Here is a 13632-nt window from a genome sequence, read left to right as displayed (position 1 = left end):
CCATACAGGTTGCTTCTGACAAACCAGACGTAATCTGCTTAACAGAAACTTTCGTCCTTCAAGATGTCTCTGATTCCTTAATATCTCTTCCTGGTTACTCCCTCCTCTGGTATGATAGACCTGAGCCTCGTCCTGGTGGTGGGGTTGCTACCTTTATCAAAAAGTCTCTTCCTCACTCTCCTTGCACTGCCCTCTCTCCACCCCACCCCCAGGAGTACCTCTGGCTACGGCTTCCTCTCCGCTCCCACCTTTTGTTCATGTGTTCTGTACCGTCCTTCAAACAGTGATGACTCCATTTACATTTCGCTGTCTGACAACATGGACCAACTTCTATCAACTCATCCAAACTCTCTCTTCCTCATATGTGGCGACTTCAACTGTCATCATGCCAGCTGGCTGGGTGTGGGTTCCTCTCTCACCAGCCATGGCACCTCAGCAAAGGACTTCTGCGACTCATTGGGACTGACATAATCTGTCAATTTCCTGACCCGGATCTCAATCAACGGAGCATCTTCTCTTCTAGACTTGGTTATGACAAACTTCCCTGCAAATGTCTGCTGCTCTTCTTCTGCTCCAATCGGTTCTTCTGATCATGTGCTTGTTAAAGTCGACATCTCTCTGGCCATTCTCAGAGAGCCTCCTCAGCGCCGACGAGTCTGGCATTTCACTCAGGCTGACTGGTACGGTCTGCAAGCAGCCATCAGTCACCTGGACTGGTCTCCCATCTCTACTGCCTCTGACATCAACTCTTCCTGGGAATTCTTCCAAAGCAAACTGCTCTCTCTCTCATGCACAGATTTATCCCATCTCGTCTTCAGTTGTCTTACCCTTCCTCCCGTCCATGGTACACTGAATCTTGTGGTGAGGCGGTTGCCCTGAAACAACTTGCCTTTGCCTCTTGGAAGGCAAATCCAACTGAAGGAAATCTCAGTTCCTTCCACCAAGCTCGGAACAAGTGTGTCTATCCTCAGGAGTGCCAGGAAGCACTATCTCTCCACACTCAAGAATGAACTCTCAAACCTGTCTCGTTCCTCCAAATCCTGGCGGCGTCTGGTCAAATCCGTTTCTGGTGTTTGTTCCCCTCCATCCCCTCCCTTACCTCAAATGGCTACACAGTTGACACCGCACTTAACAAAGCCGAATGCCTCAACTCTGTGTTTGCCTCAAAATCTTGTGTCCCAAACCCATCTCTCTCTGTTCCCACGTGGTCATAAAGGTCATAAAGGTCACGTTTGTCCCCACTTTATGACCTAATAATAACCTTCAAGCTCAAGTGTAAGACATTGATGCATTACTCTGCCGACGAGACACCAGGATGAGAGTTTATAGCTGGGCCAAGATTCAAACCCAGGCTAAACCATCAGGGGCGGGTTTGCATACCTCGTTGCTATCCTGCCATCCCATAGCCTTTCTATGAGTCAGTTATAATCGCCATTCTTAGCTTAATAGTTTGGGTGGGGACTGCTAGTCTGGTCCACTCACCAATGGCGCTGCACTGTGCTCTGCTCGAAACCATGAATTGTCCAACGATTTCAAATAGCTACATTCAAATGACTCCAGTGACATCAGTCCCAACACGAAACACAACGGACGCAACAAACCCTTCATATTCCCAGGTGTCATACCTGTGATGATCACCATGGCTGGTGTTAAAACACCAACCCATCCCGATTTGCAAAGTGGAACTCGCAGAGCCTGTTTCACCTTGCCAGCTGCAACACGTGTCCGTGATGCTACTTATTGTAGGTATTCTGCCTCTGGATATATCTCCCCAGGTGTGGTTTCGACAGCATTCTCGGATCTGACGTTTAAAAGGACTTTGTAAGGCTTCAGGACTGTTTTGAAACAACGACGTTTCCTTCGAAGTGTTTTGCTTTATTTGCAATCCTAAACCTATTTATTGGTGCAATTCCCATCTTGAATCAATCAATTATATTATAATATAATATTATAATTAATTATAATATATAATATAATTATTAATATTATTATATTAATATCATTATTAATAATAATATATTATATTATTATTATATTATATTATTAATTATTATATTATACATAATAATTTATTATTTTTTTGGATACAAGATCGAGGCTCGTGAAAGAGCTAACATTAATCACACAAAAATGTCAAACCGACACATAAAACACTAAATAAGGGGAGCGGTCGACAAAATGGGGAGAGAGGGGGAAGGACACAAACACAACATTTGAGAGCAGGGACATCGAGAGAACTGTGGGAGGGAGAGGGCTTGGGGGGAGGTGGGAGAGGTATAAAACATATAGACACTGCAAGGATTTCCAGGAAAGAAGTTGTAATTTCAAAAAAGTGTATCTGGGGTGAATTCGCGGGGGTAGAAAAGTTCAAGGTTTTGGATGGGGGAAGATAAGAGATGGTGGTGAACAGCTGTTTTAAAGACCTGGAGAGAGGCGTGGGATTGAAGGGAGTGGGGGAGTTTGCTCCAAAGGTGGGAGAAAAGGGGAATGAAAGAGTGAAGATGAGCAGAAAGCCCCACCAACCTGCCTGCGGTGAGTGAGTGAAAGGCCCTCGGAGTTAGCTTCATCGCAGGAGATTCCAATGATTCTGAAAGCTTTGGTTTCAACAGCGTGAAGCCGAGCTAGGTGTGAGGCAGGAGCACCACCCAGAGTGGAGAGCAGTATTCCATGGAGCTATGGATAAAAGCCTTATATGTGGTGAGGAGCTCAGGTGTGCCAAGAAAGGACTTCACACGACGGAGGATGCCCAGTCGGCGACTGGCTTTGGCGTCCAGCTTGGAAATGTGGTTTTTCTAAGAAAGATCATGGCAGATAGTGAGACCCAAAAGCTTGAGGGACAGAACTTCTTGGAGAGGATTGTTGAGAAAGTAGATAAGAGGGTTGTCCAGTCGGTCTTTTTGGAGAGACATAGTAAGAGTGTGAGATTTGTCAGGATTGAAAGACATCTTACACTTGTTTGACCAGTCTGTGATTTTGTCCAGGTCTGCAGAGAGTGAGGAGGCTGCAGACTGCCGATCTGAGGGATGATGTATGGAGCGACAGAGAATGGAGTCATCAGCAAAGAGATTGAGAGGATTTTCCAGAGAGTCGGAGAGATCATTGGTGAGGACCAGAAAAAGCACAGGGCCCAGAACACTGCCATGGGGAACTCCAGCCTGGACAGCAAGGGGAGATGAGAGACACCCATTCAGGGCCACACGTTGACTACGATTAGAGAGGAAGTCCGCCAGCCATGCGTGGAGATTTCCATGGATACCAAAGGAGGAGAGTTTGGTGAGCAGAGCGGGATGCCAGACCGTATCGAAGGCACGTGATATGTCAAGGGAGACAGCTCTGATTACCTGTTTGGCATTGAGGACCTCCATCCATTGAGGAGAAAGCAGAAGCAGCATGTCCAGAGCAGAGTGACCAGGTCTGAAACCAAATTGATGATCAGAGATCAAGCCATTGGAGAAGAGGAAAGATTTCATATCTGAAGCAATGATGGATTCCATGACTTTGCTGATAATTGGGAGAAGGCTGATTGGTCTGTAGTTGCTAGGATCTGTTTTTGCACATTTTTTGTGCAAAGCGGTGATGTTGGCTGATTTCCAAGCAGATGGCAGATGACCTTGAGCAAAAGAGAGGGTGAAGAGAACAGAGAGAGGGAGTGAAAGAGCGGAAGAACAGGATTTTAGGACCCATGGGCTGATGCCGTCAGGTCCAGTTGCAGAATCAGAGTCGAGGGTTGACAGAAACTTTTCCACCTTGTCAGGAGGAAAGGACACCGAGTCCAGGAGCAGCTGTGTACGACTGGGTATGGTGGGTACAGAGAGGGATGGGTTTGGGACACAAGATTTAGAGACAAACACTGAGTTGTGGCATTCATCTTTTTCACGTGCGGAGTCAGCCGTGTAGCCGTTTGAGGTAAGGGAGGGCATGGAGGGGGAACAAACACCAGAAACATATTTGACCAGACACCACCAGGATTTGGAAGAGGAAGACAGATAAGAGCGTTCGGTCTTGAGAACGGAGCGATATTGTTTCCTGGCTCTCCTGAGGGTGGACACACACTTGTTTCAGGCTTTGTGAAAGGAAATGAGATTTCCTTCCGTTGGATTTGCTTTCCAGGAGACGAAAGCAAGTTGTTTCTGGGCAACAGCCTCACCACAAGATTCCGTGTACCATGGATGGGAGGCAGGGTATGACAACTGAAGACGAGATGGGATAAATCTGTACATGAGAGAGAGCAATTTACTTTGGAAGAATTCCCAGGATGCGTTGATGTCAGAGGTGGTAGAGATGGGAGACCAGTCCAGATGATTGATGGCTGCTTGAAGACCTCACCAGTTGGCCTGAGTGAAATGCCAGACTCGTCGATGCTGAGGAGGCTCTCTGAGAATGGTCAGAGAAATGTCCACTTTAACAAGCACATGATCAGATGAGCCGATTGGAGCAGAAGAAGAGCAGCAGACATTTTCAGGGAAGTTAGTCATAACCAAGTCCAGAAGAGAAGATGCTCCGTTGACTGAGATCCGGTTCGGGAAATTGACAGATTGTGTCATTCCCAGTGAGTCACAGAAGTCCTTTGCTGAGGAGCCATGGCTGGTGAGAGAGGTACCCACACCCAGCCAACTGGCATGGTGACAATTGAAATCACCACATATGAGGAAGAGAGAGTTGGGATGGGTAGATAGAAGTTGGTCCATATTATCAGACAGCGAGATGTAGATGGAGTCATCACTGTTTGGTGGGCGGTACAACACACATATGAACAAAAGGTGGGAGCGAAGGGGAAGCTGTAGCCAAAGGTATTCCTGAGGGTGAGGTGGAGAGAGGGCAATGCAGGGCGAGTGAGGAAGAGAGTTTTTTTTTATAAAGATGGCAACCCCACCTCCAGGACGAGGCTCAGGTCTATCATACCGGAGGAGGGAGTAACCTGGGAGAGATACCAAGGAATCAGAGACATCATGAAGGAGGAAAGTTTCTGCTAAGCAGATCACGTCTGGTTTGTCAGAAGCAACCTGTATGGAGAGATCAGTCAAGTTTGAGCGAAGGCCCCGGATGTTTGAGGTCCATCACGTAAATGAAGAGGAAGGGGGGAGCATCGGATACAGAACAAGGGGGGGGGGGGAGCGGTAGGGTAAGATGTGGAAGAGGAGGAAGTGGTAGGGAGAGGTGTTGAAGGTGTGTCAGAGATTTCAGAATAGCTTGGAGAAAAGGAAGAATGGGGCAGACAAAAGGTTTGATGGTGATTGGGTGAGGGACAGTGAAGTGTTATTTGAGGAGGGGGAAGAGCGAGGCAGAAGGTTGGAGGAGATGAAGGTGAAAGTTGGAAGGGGGAAGAAGCGGGGAGGACGCTTTGAGGAGGAGGGGTGAGAGGGGAGTCTAGGAGGGGAGGAGTGAGGGAGAGTCTCGGAGGGGAGGGGTGTGGGGGGAGTTTAGGAGGGAAGGGGCAAGGGGGGAGATTTGAAAGGGATGGGTGATGTGGAAGATTTGGAGGGGAGGGGCAAGGGGGAAGATTTGAAAGAGATGAGTGATGGAGAAGATTTGGAGGGGAGGGGCAAGGGGGTATATTTGGAGGGGAGGGGTGATGGGGAAGTTTTGGAGGGGAGGGGTGATGGGGATTTTTGGAGGGAAGGGGTGATGGGGAAGATTTGGAGGGGATGGGCAAGGGGGAAGATTTGAAAGGGATGGGTGATGGGGAAGATTTGGAGGGGAGGGGAAAGGGGGAATATTTGAAAGAGATGGGTGATGGGGAAGATTTGGAGGGGAGGGGCAAGGGGGTAGATTTGGAGGGGAGGGGTGATGGGGAAGTTTTGGAGGGAAGGGGTGATGGGGAAGATTTGGGGGGGAGGGGTGAGATTGGATTTTAGAAAGTGTACGATTAATGGGAAATGAACATTTATTGCAAAATGAGTTTCTTGAGACCTTCGAGTCAAAAATACGTTTGAGGACGCTGAAAGAGGGGTGGAGTGCAGGAGAGTTTAGGGAATGTAGAAAAGAGGAACTGTAAGAGATGGATTTTTTTTTTGGAATGAATAGATTTGGTGAGCAAGTCGAAAGCATCCTTTTATAGAAGAAGAAGAAAAAGGTGTTATAATACACAACAGAATACAGTTCTTCAGGGGAAAGTTTAAACATTTTAAAATTGAGCAGTGAAAACTATCTGGGGAAATGGAAAATGGAAATGGGGGGGAAACACGTGATCGAAGAACGAATGAACAAATAAGAACAACGAATAAACGAATAAGAACAACGAATAAGAACAGAGAAGGAAATATTTATTTATTTATTTATTTATTTTGAGTTTAGATTTTTCAAATTTCGTTTTCTGCCATGAATGAAATTTTTCAAATTGAGTTCATTCAAAGAACAATTGGGTGGCACAAAGTTCACAAACAATGAAGATGTCAGAGCCCGTGTGGAAGTATGCTCTCCACAGAGTGCCATTTTAGTTTGGTGTATGGATGTATGTGTATGGATATTGAAGCGTCTTGCATGCTACATCCCTTCGCTGCATCGCAGCCTTGTGCTGCATACGAACGAAGAAGAAGACTGCTGAGCGGCCATTACTTTTTATCAGACATCAGATTGAATATCCATTTGAAATGCCATGCATTCTATAAGACACATTTGCTATGTATGTATAATGTAAACAAACTGGATAAAGTCAACAGAGTGGAGGGTGATGCGGGGGTGGGGGGGGGGGGATGTGGAGAGGAAGGGGGCTCTGGGCTATCCTGAGGAAACATGGAAGGATAATGGTCAGTGAGTTAACCTTTTCTTTTTTTCAGTTACTCCTTCTTGTTGCAATACTTAGAAAAGAATGTTTGGAGGATGAGCATGTATGAGTCATACACATGGGGGGAGGCGTGGCATGTACATAGGAATAGGAGAAGGAGGATGTGTGGCTGGACGGGATTTATCAGGTGGTGACATGATCGGTGTAAAAGAAGGATCATACAGGTGTGATGAAGCCATGGGCAGTCTTAGTGATTCTGTGGCCCTGGGCAAATGTCAAGGATGACCCCCATACACCCTTTATGACCTCCACACACCCTTTATGACCCCCACACACCCTCTTTTTTTTTCTTTTTTTTGTATGCAAGATCGAGGCTCGTGAAAGAGCTAAAATTAATCACACAAAAAGACAAACCGACACACAAAACATAAAAAACAAGGGGAGCGGCAGACAAGATGGGGAGAGAGGGGGAAGGACACAAACACAACATTTGAGAGCAGGGACATCGGGAGGATTTGGGGGGAGGTGGGAGAGGAATAAAACATATGAACACTGCAAGGACTCTGGGGTGAATTACCGGGGGTAGAAAAGATCAAGGTTTTCGATGGGGGAAGATAAGAGATGGTGGGGAACAGCTGTTTTAAAGACCTGGAGGGAGGAGTGGGATTGAAGGGAGTGGGGGAGTTTGTTCCAGAGGCGGGAGAAAAGGGGAATGAAAGAGTGAAGGTGAGCAGAGAGCCTAGACTTTGGCAGTTTAACCAGAAGAGGGTTGCAGGCAGATCTTGTGCGACCTGAAGGAATATTGGGGGGACAGAGCACAGAGAGAGCTGGGGGAGCAAGGCCGGAGAGGAGTCGGTAGAAGACAGAAAGACCACCAACCTGCCTGCGGTGAGTGAGTGAAAGGCCCTCGGAGTTGACTACATCGCAGGAGATTCCAATGATTCTGAAAGCTTTGGCCTCAACAGCGTGAAGCCGAGCAAGGTGTGAGGCAGGAGCACCAGCCCAGAGGGGGGAACAGTATTCCATTGAGCTGCAGATGAAAGCCTTGTATGTGGTGAGGAGCTCAAGTGTGCCAAGGAAGGACTTCGCACGACGGAGGATGCCCAGTCGGCGACTGGCTTTGGAGGCCAGCTTGGAAATGTGGTTTTCCCAAGAAAGATCATGGCAGATAGTGAGACCCAGAAGCTTGAGCGACAGAACTTCTTGGAGAGGATTGTTGAGAAAGTAGATGGGAGGGTTTTCCAGTCGGTCCTTTCGGAGAGACATTGTAAGAGTGTGAGATTTGTCAGGATTGAAAGACATGTTCCACTTGTTTGACCAGTCTGTGATTTTGTCCAGGTCTGCAGAGAGTGAGGAGGCTGCAGACTGCCGATCTGAGGGATGAGGAATGGAGCGGCAGATAGTGGAGTCATCAGCAAAGAGATAGAGAGGATTTTCCAGAGAGTCAGAGAGATCATTGATGAAGACGAGAAATAGCACAGGGCCCAGAACACTACCTTGGGGAACTCCAGCCAGAACAGGACGGGAAGATGAGAGAAATCCATTCAGGGCCACACGTTGCCTTCGACCAGAGAGGAAATCCACAAGCCATGAGTGGAGATTTCCCTGAATACCATAGGAGGTGAGTTTGGTGAGCAGAGCTGGGTGCCAGACCGTATCGAAGGCACGTGATATGTCAAGTGAGACAGCTCTGATTTCCTGTTTGGCATTGAGGACCTCCATCCATTGTTGAGACAGCAGAAGCAACATGTCCAGAGTAGAATGACCTGGTCTGAATCCAAATTGATGATCAGAGATCAAGCCATTGGAGAAGAGGAAGGATTTGATATCCGAAGCAATGATGGATTTCATGACTTTGCTGATAATTGGGAGCAGGCTGATTGGTCTGTAGTTGCAAGGATCTGTTTTTGCACCTTTTTTGTGTAAAGCGGTAATGTTTGCTGATTTCCAAGATGCTGGCAGATGACCTTGAGCAAAAGAGAGGGTGAAAAGAACAGAGAGAGGGTGAGATAGAGCGGCAGAGCAGGATTTTAGGACCCGAGGGCTGATGCTGTCTGGTCCAGTTGCAGAATCAGAGTCGAGGTTTGGTAAAAACTTCTCCACCTTGTCAGGAGAGAAGGACACAGAGTCCAGGAGCAGTTGGGTTCGACTGGGAAAGGTGGGGACAGAGAGAGATGGGTTTGGGACACAAGATTTTGAGGCAAACACAGAGTTGAGGCATTCGGCTTTCTCACATGCGGTGTCAACTGTGTAGCCATTTGAGGTAAGGGAGGGGATGGAGGGGGAACAAACACCAGAAACGGATTTGACCAGACGCCACCAGGATTTGGAGGAAGGAGACAGGTTTGAGAGTTCAATCTTGAGTGTGGAGAGATAGTGCTTCCTGGCACTCCTGAGGGTAGAAACACAGTTGTTTCGAGCTTGGTGGAAGGAACTGAGATTGCCTTCAGTTGGATTTGCCTTCCAAGACGCAAAGGCAAGTTGTTTCAGGGCAACGGCCTCACCACAAGATTCAGTGTACCATGGACGGGAGGACCCCCACCCACCCTTTATGCCCCCCACACACCCTATATGACCCCCACACACCCTGTATGCCCCACACACACCCTTTATGACCCCCCACACACCCTTTATGACCCCCACACACCCTGTATGACCCCCACACACCCTTTATGCCCCCCACACACCCTTTATGACCCCCACACACCCTTTATGACACCAACACACCCTTTATGACACTAACACACCCTTTATGACCCCCACACACCCTTTATGACCCACACACACCCTTTATGACCCCCACACACCCTTTATGACCCCCACACACCCTTTATGACCTCCACACACCCTTTATGACCCCCACACACTCTTTATGACTCCCACACACCCTTTATGACTCCCGACTGAGGCATTGCTTTAGACAAATCGATTCAGAATCTGATCGATTCTTATGGCAGAAAACGTTTCCGAATTAAAGGGAGAAGTTTTCTTTAAGCTGTTAACAAACCTTTATATAAACTTTTCCTCGTGTTAACCCATCAGGAGTTTGATCATTTAAAATCTGAGTTTTAAGACCGTGTTTAATGTTGTATAATTGGTCTTTATTTTGTTTAATGTCTCCAACATAAAACCTTCGCACACATGGAAGTCACCATTTAGTTGGATTGTTATGTCGTCACCAAGTGAAATAAAGCAATGACTTACAGCGGTTATGGTGAAAGAGTATTTCTTGCAATGGAACAACATATACAGTTGAAAATGGTGAGGATAAGCACAGAAAAGGGGGGGGGCTGAAGGGGGCATTATGTGGTTTGAAGCCCCCATTTGCCTGGATGATGTCTGCTGGACCTTCGGCCCTTTATACCCGGTGTTGGACCTTCGGCCCTTTATTCCCGATGTTGGACCTTCGGCCCTTTATTCCCGATGTCGCAGCACCATGGCTGGAGAGGAGTAGATCGACTGAAGACCATGTCATGTGGGAGATTGCAGAACGATCTAGACTATATTAAATTGGAAGGAGGGCTCCGATAGAGTCTATCAGATGGGTACCGTAGATGGTACATATATGTACATCAAAGATTCGCGGAAAAACAAACAATAATTGTATAAAAAATATATATTCCTCGAGTTCACTGGGGTCAAGAGTAAGAAATCTTTCTTTGTTCGTATACAGCACAAAACTGCGGGGTAGCATCATTGGCTGAGGGTGCGGATGTGCCGCTGATGGAGTGCCCTCTGCTGGTTAGGGCAGCGATTTGGAATTTGGCCAGGGTGTCTGTGATAGCTCACCACGAAGGACACCATGGGATCTTGAATGTCCACCAACAAATAATGGATTCCGTAATGTCCACCACCGAATGCTGACAGACTGGACACCTGTTTAACACTCACCTGATGAGCTTGAACCCAGGCTAGACAGCTCAGAGATGAGTGTGCGTACCTCTAGTCCATCCGGCCAACCCAGAGTAAGCAACAAATGTGCAGGTTGAAGGTGGTGAGTGTGTACACTGTATGTTTCATTTGATCGGCTGAGGGTACCAATTGGATTATTTTACCATGGTGCATTATTTAACATCACCTGTGCTTTTTCGTGTCACCTGTCACCTGTTACATGTTGCTTTTAAAGACTCGTGTCTGGAACAGATGTCAAAGACTGATTGTTGATATACACTTTCACAATACCCTCTTTTGGCATCTCTGCCCACGGTAGTCGAATGTACAAAACACTCTTTCTCGCCGTGGAGCCGGTCTGGCCAAAATACACAGCACATGGCAGGTTTGATTTATCAGGAGTAAAGGGACCGTGGCCAGTTTGTACAAACTGGTTATTGTCTGTTGTTGGAAAATATAACATGAAAGTTGTTATGCTATTGTGGGTGAATATAGAATATATCTTGTGTATATATACAGTCACGTGAAAAAGTAAGTACACCCCATGTAAGGTTTTGACTTTTTCAACATATTTCCACATACAGCTATTTGAACTTCATTTCAACAATATTGATAGATAAAGGTGATATAATATAACAAATATCATGAAACATTTACATTTTGTCGTCCATTGTATAATTTAAATAAACATAAATGCAAATTTCGCATGTGGAAAAAGTAAGTACACCCTTGGCTCTAATAGGTGGTATTGCCTCCTTTAGCAGAAACAACCTCAAGTAGGCGTTTCTTATAACTGTCGACCAGTCTCTGACATCGACTGGCAGAAATTTTTGCCCACTCCTCCACGCAGAATTCTTTCAGCTGTGCGATGTTTGAGGGGTTTCTTGCATGCACAGCTCGTTTCAAATCCCCCCACAACATCTCGATGGGATTTAGATCCGGGCTTTAACTTGGCCATTCCAGAACCCTTCATTTCCTTCTTTTCAGCCATTCCTTGGTGGATTTACTGGTATGTTTAGGGTCATTGTCATGTTGCAAGGTCCACCTTCGGTTGAGCTTCAACTTTCCGACAGATGGCCTCACATTATCCTCAAGCACCCCTCAAGCACCCTCTACAATGAAGTATTCATAGTGGATTCTATGATGGTGAGCTGCCCAGGGCCTGATGCAGCAAAGCTGCCCCAAACCATAACATTTCCACCACCATGCTTTGCAGTTGGTATCAGGTTCTTGTGGTCAAATGCTGTCTTTGGTTTTCGCCAAACATGTCTTCTGGTACTGTGGCCAAATAGCTCCACCATTGACTCATCTGTCCAGAGAACATTGTTCCAGAAGTGCTGGTCTTTGCCTCGGTGTTCATTGGCAAACTTTAGTCTTGCCCTGATGTTCTTTCGGGACAGCAACGGTTTCCTCCTGGCACACCTCCCATGTAGATCAAATTTGTGCAGCCTCTTTCTAATGGTAGACTCGTGCACTTTGACATCAATAGTGGCAAGAGCTGCCTGGAGGTCCCGTGATGACATTCTGGGGTTCTTAGAGACTTCTTTCAGCATCTTGCGGTCTGCTCTTGGACTGAACTTGCTGGGGCGACCTGGCCTGAACAAGTTGGCAGTTGTTTGGAATCTTCTCCACTTGTAGATGATCTTCCGGACAGTCGAATGATTGATTTCAAATTGTTTGGAGATCTTTTTAAATCCCTTCCCAGACTCGTAGGCATCTATAACCTTCTTTCTGAAGGCATCAGAGAGCTCTTTTGATCTAAGCATGGTGACGCCGCACACTTCAACAACAAAGAGCAAACCAAACGAAATGTCTGAGGTGTAAATAAGAGAGGTTCCTCCAAGATCCTCTCCAACGATGTTCTAATCATTTGCACCTGAGCTGGTGCACCTGATTCTAATTTTAGGTATTTGAAGTAGTGATAAATGTAGGGGTGTACTTACTTTTTCCACATGCGAAATTTGCATTTATGTTTATTTAAATTACACAATGGACTACAAAATGTAAATGTTTCATGATATTTGTTATATTATATCACCTTTATCTATCAATATTGTTGAAATGAAGATCAAATAGCTGTATGCTGAAATATGTTGAAAAAGTCAAAACTTTACATGCGGTGTACTTACTTTTTCACGTGACTGTATATATATATATATATATATATATATATATATATATATATATATATATATATATATATATATATATATATATATATATATATTGTTGTGGATTCAGGGGTCGGCGCTCCCCTTACCAAGGGGGGGGGGGGGTTAATCCCCTTGTCTTTTAAGCTGGCCATCTCCCCGATCCTGGAAACTATAACGCTCCTTTGCGGTCGAGATTGGCCAGGGTGATTGGTCAACGGAAGTCCCAAATACCTGAGTGCCAATCGCTCCACAAAGCAGGGAGATAATTTCCGCGCGGGCCATGGATATGATGAAAATTGCTGAGCGGTTTAGCAATCCGAAGCCCGAGCCATTAGCAAAAAGACTAACCCGATTCTGAGCGGTTCTGATATCGTGCCACAGGTACTCAATTAGGGAAATCACTAAAGCGATCGGATGGAGAGGAAACCAAAAGGTAGGAAGAACAAAGATTTATTAAGTACGTACAAAAACCCGAAGAGGAAACGAAAGGGGAGAATGTACTAGGCGAAGAAGAAGAAGACACAGAGCAAGCTTAACCATACATTCTTAACTTATACCCCAGCACAAACAAACAGACTTACACAGAAGGGTGATGGGTAGGGGAGGAAGGTCCAGGCAGGTTGTCCAAGCGAGGGGATCCGCTCTGGTCCAAGCTCCAGGTCTGCGGCGAAGAATGGTAGGCGCCTTCATGGCATTTGCGCATGACCGGACCTTACGAATATAGCGAGGGAAACTGGGACGTGTACGTACTACGTCAACCACTCTCTCTCTTTCTCTTTCTCTGTCTCTCTCTCTCTCTCTCTCTCTCTCGCCCGCCCCCTGCTGGCCATTCGTGTGTTGGGCGTGGCGTCATGGCGGCTGTGA

The sequence above is a fragment of the Myxine glutinosa genome, chromosome 8 (assembly GCF_964187855.1).
Source record: "Myxine glutinosa chromosome 8, kmMyxGlut1.1, whole genome shotgun sequence".
NCBI lineage: Eukaryota > Metazoa > Chordata > Myxini > Myxiniformes > Myxinidae > Myxine > Myxine glutinosa.
Note: the sequence above shows the minus strand (reverse complement) of the source record.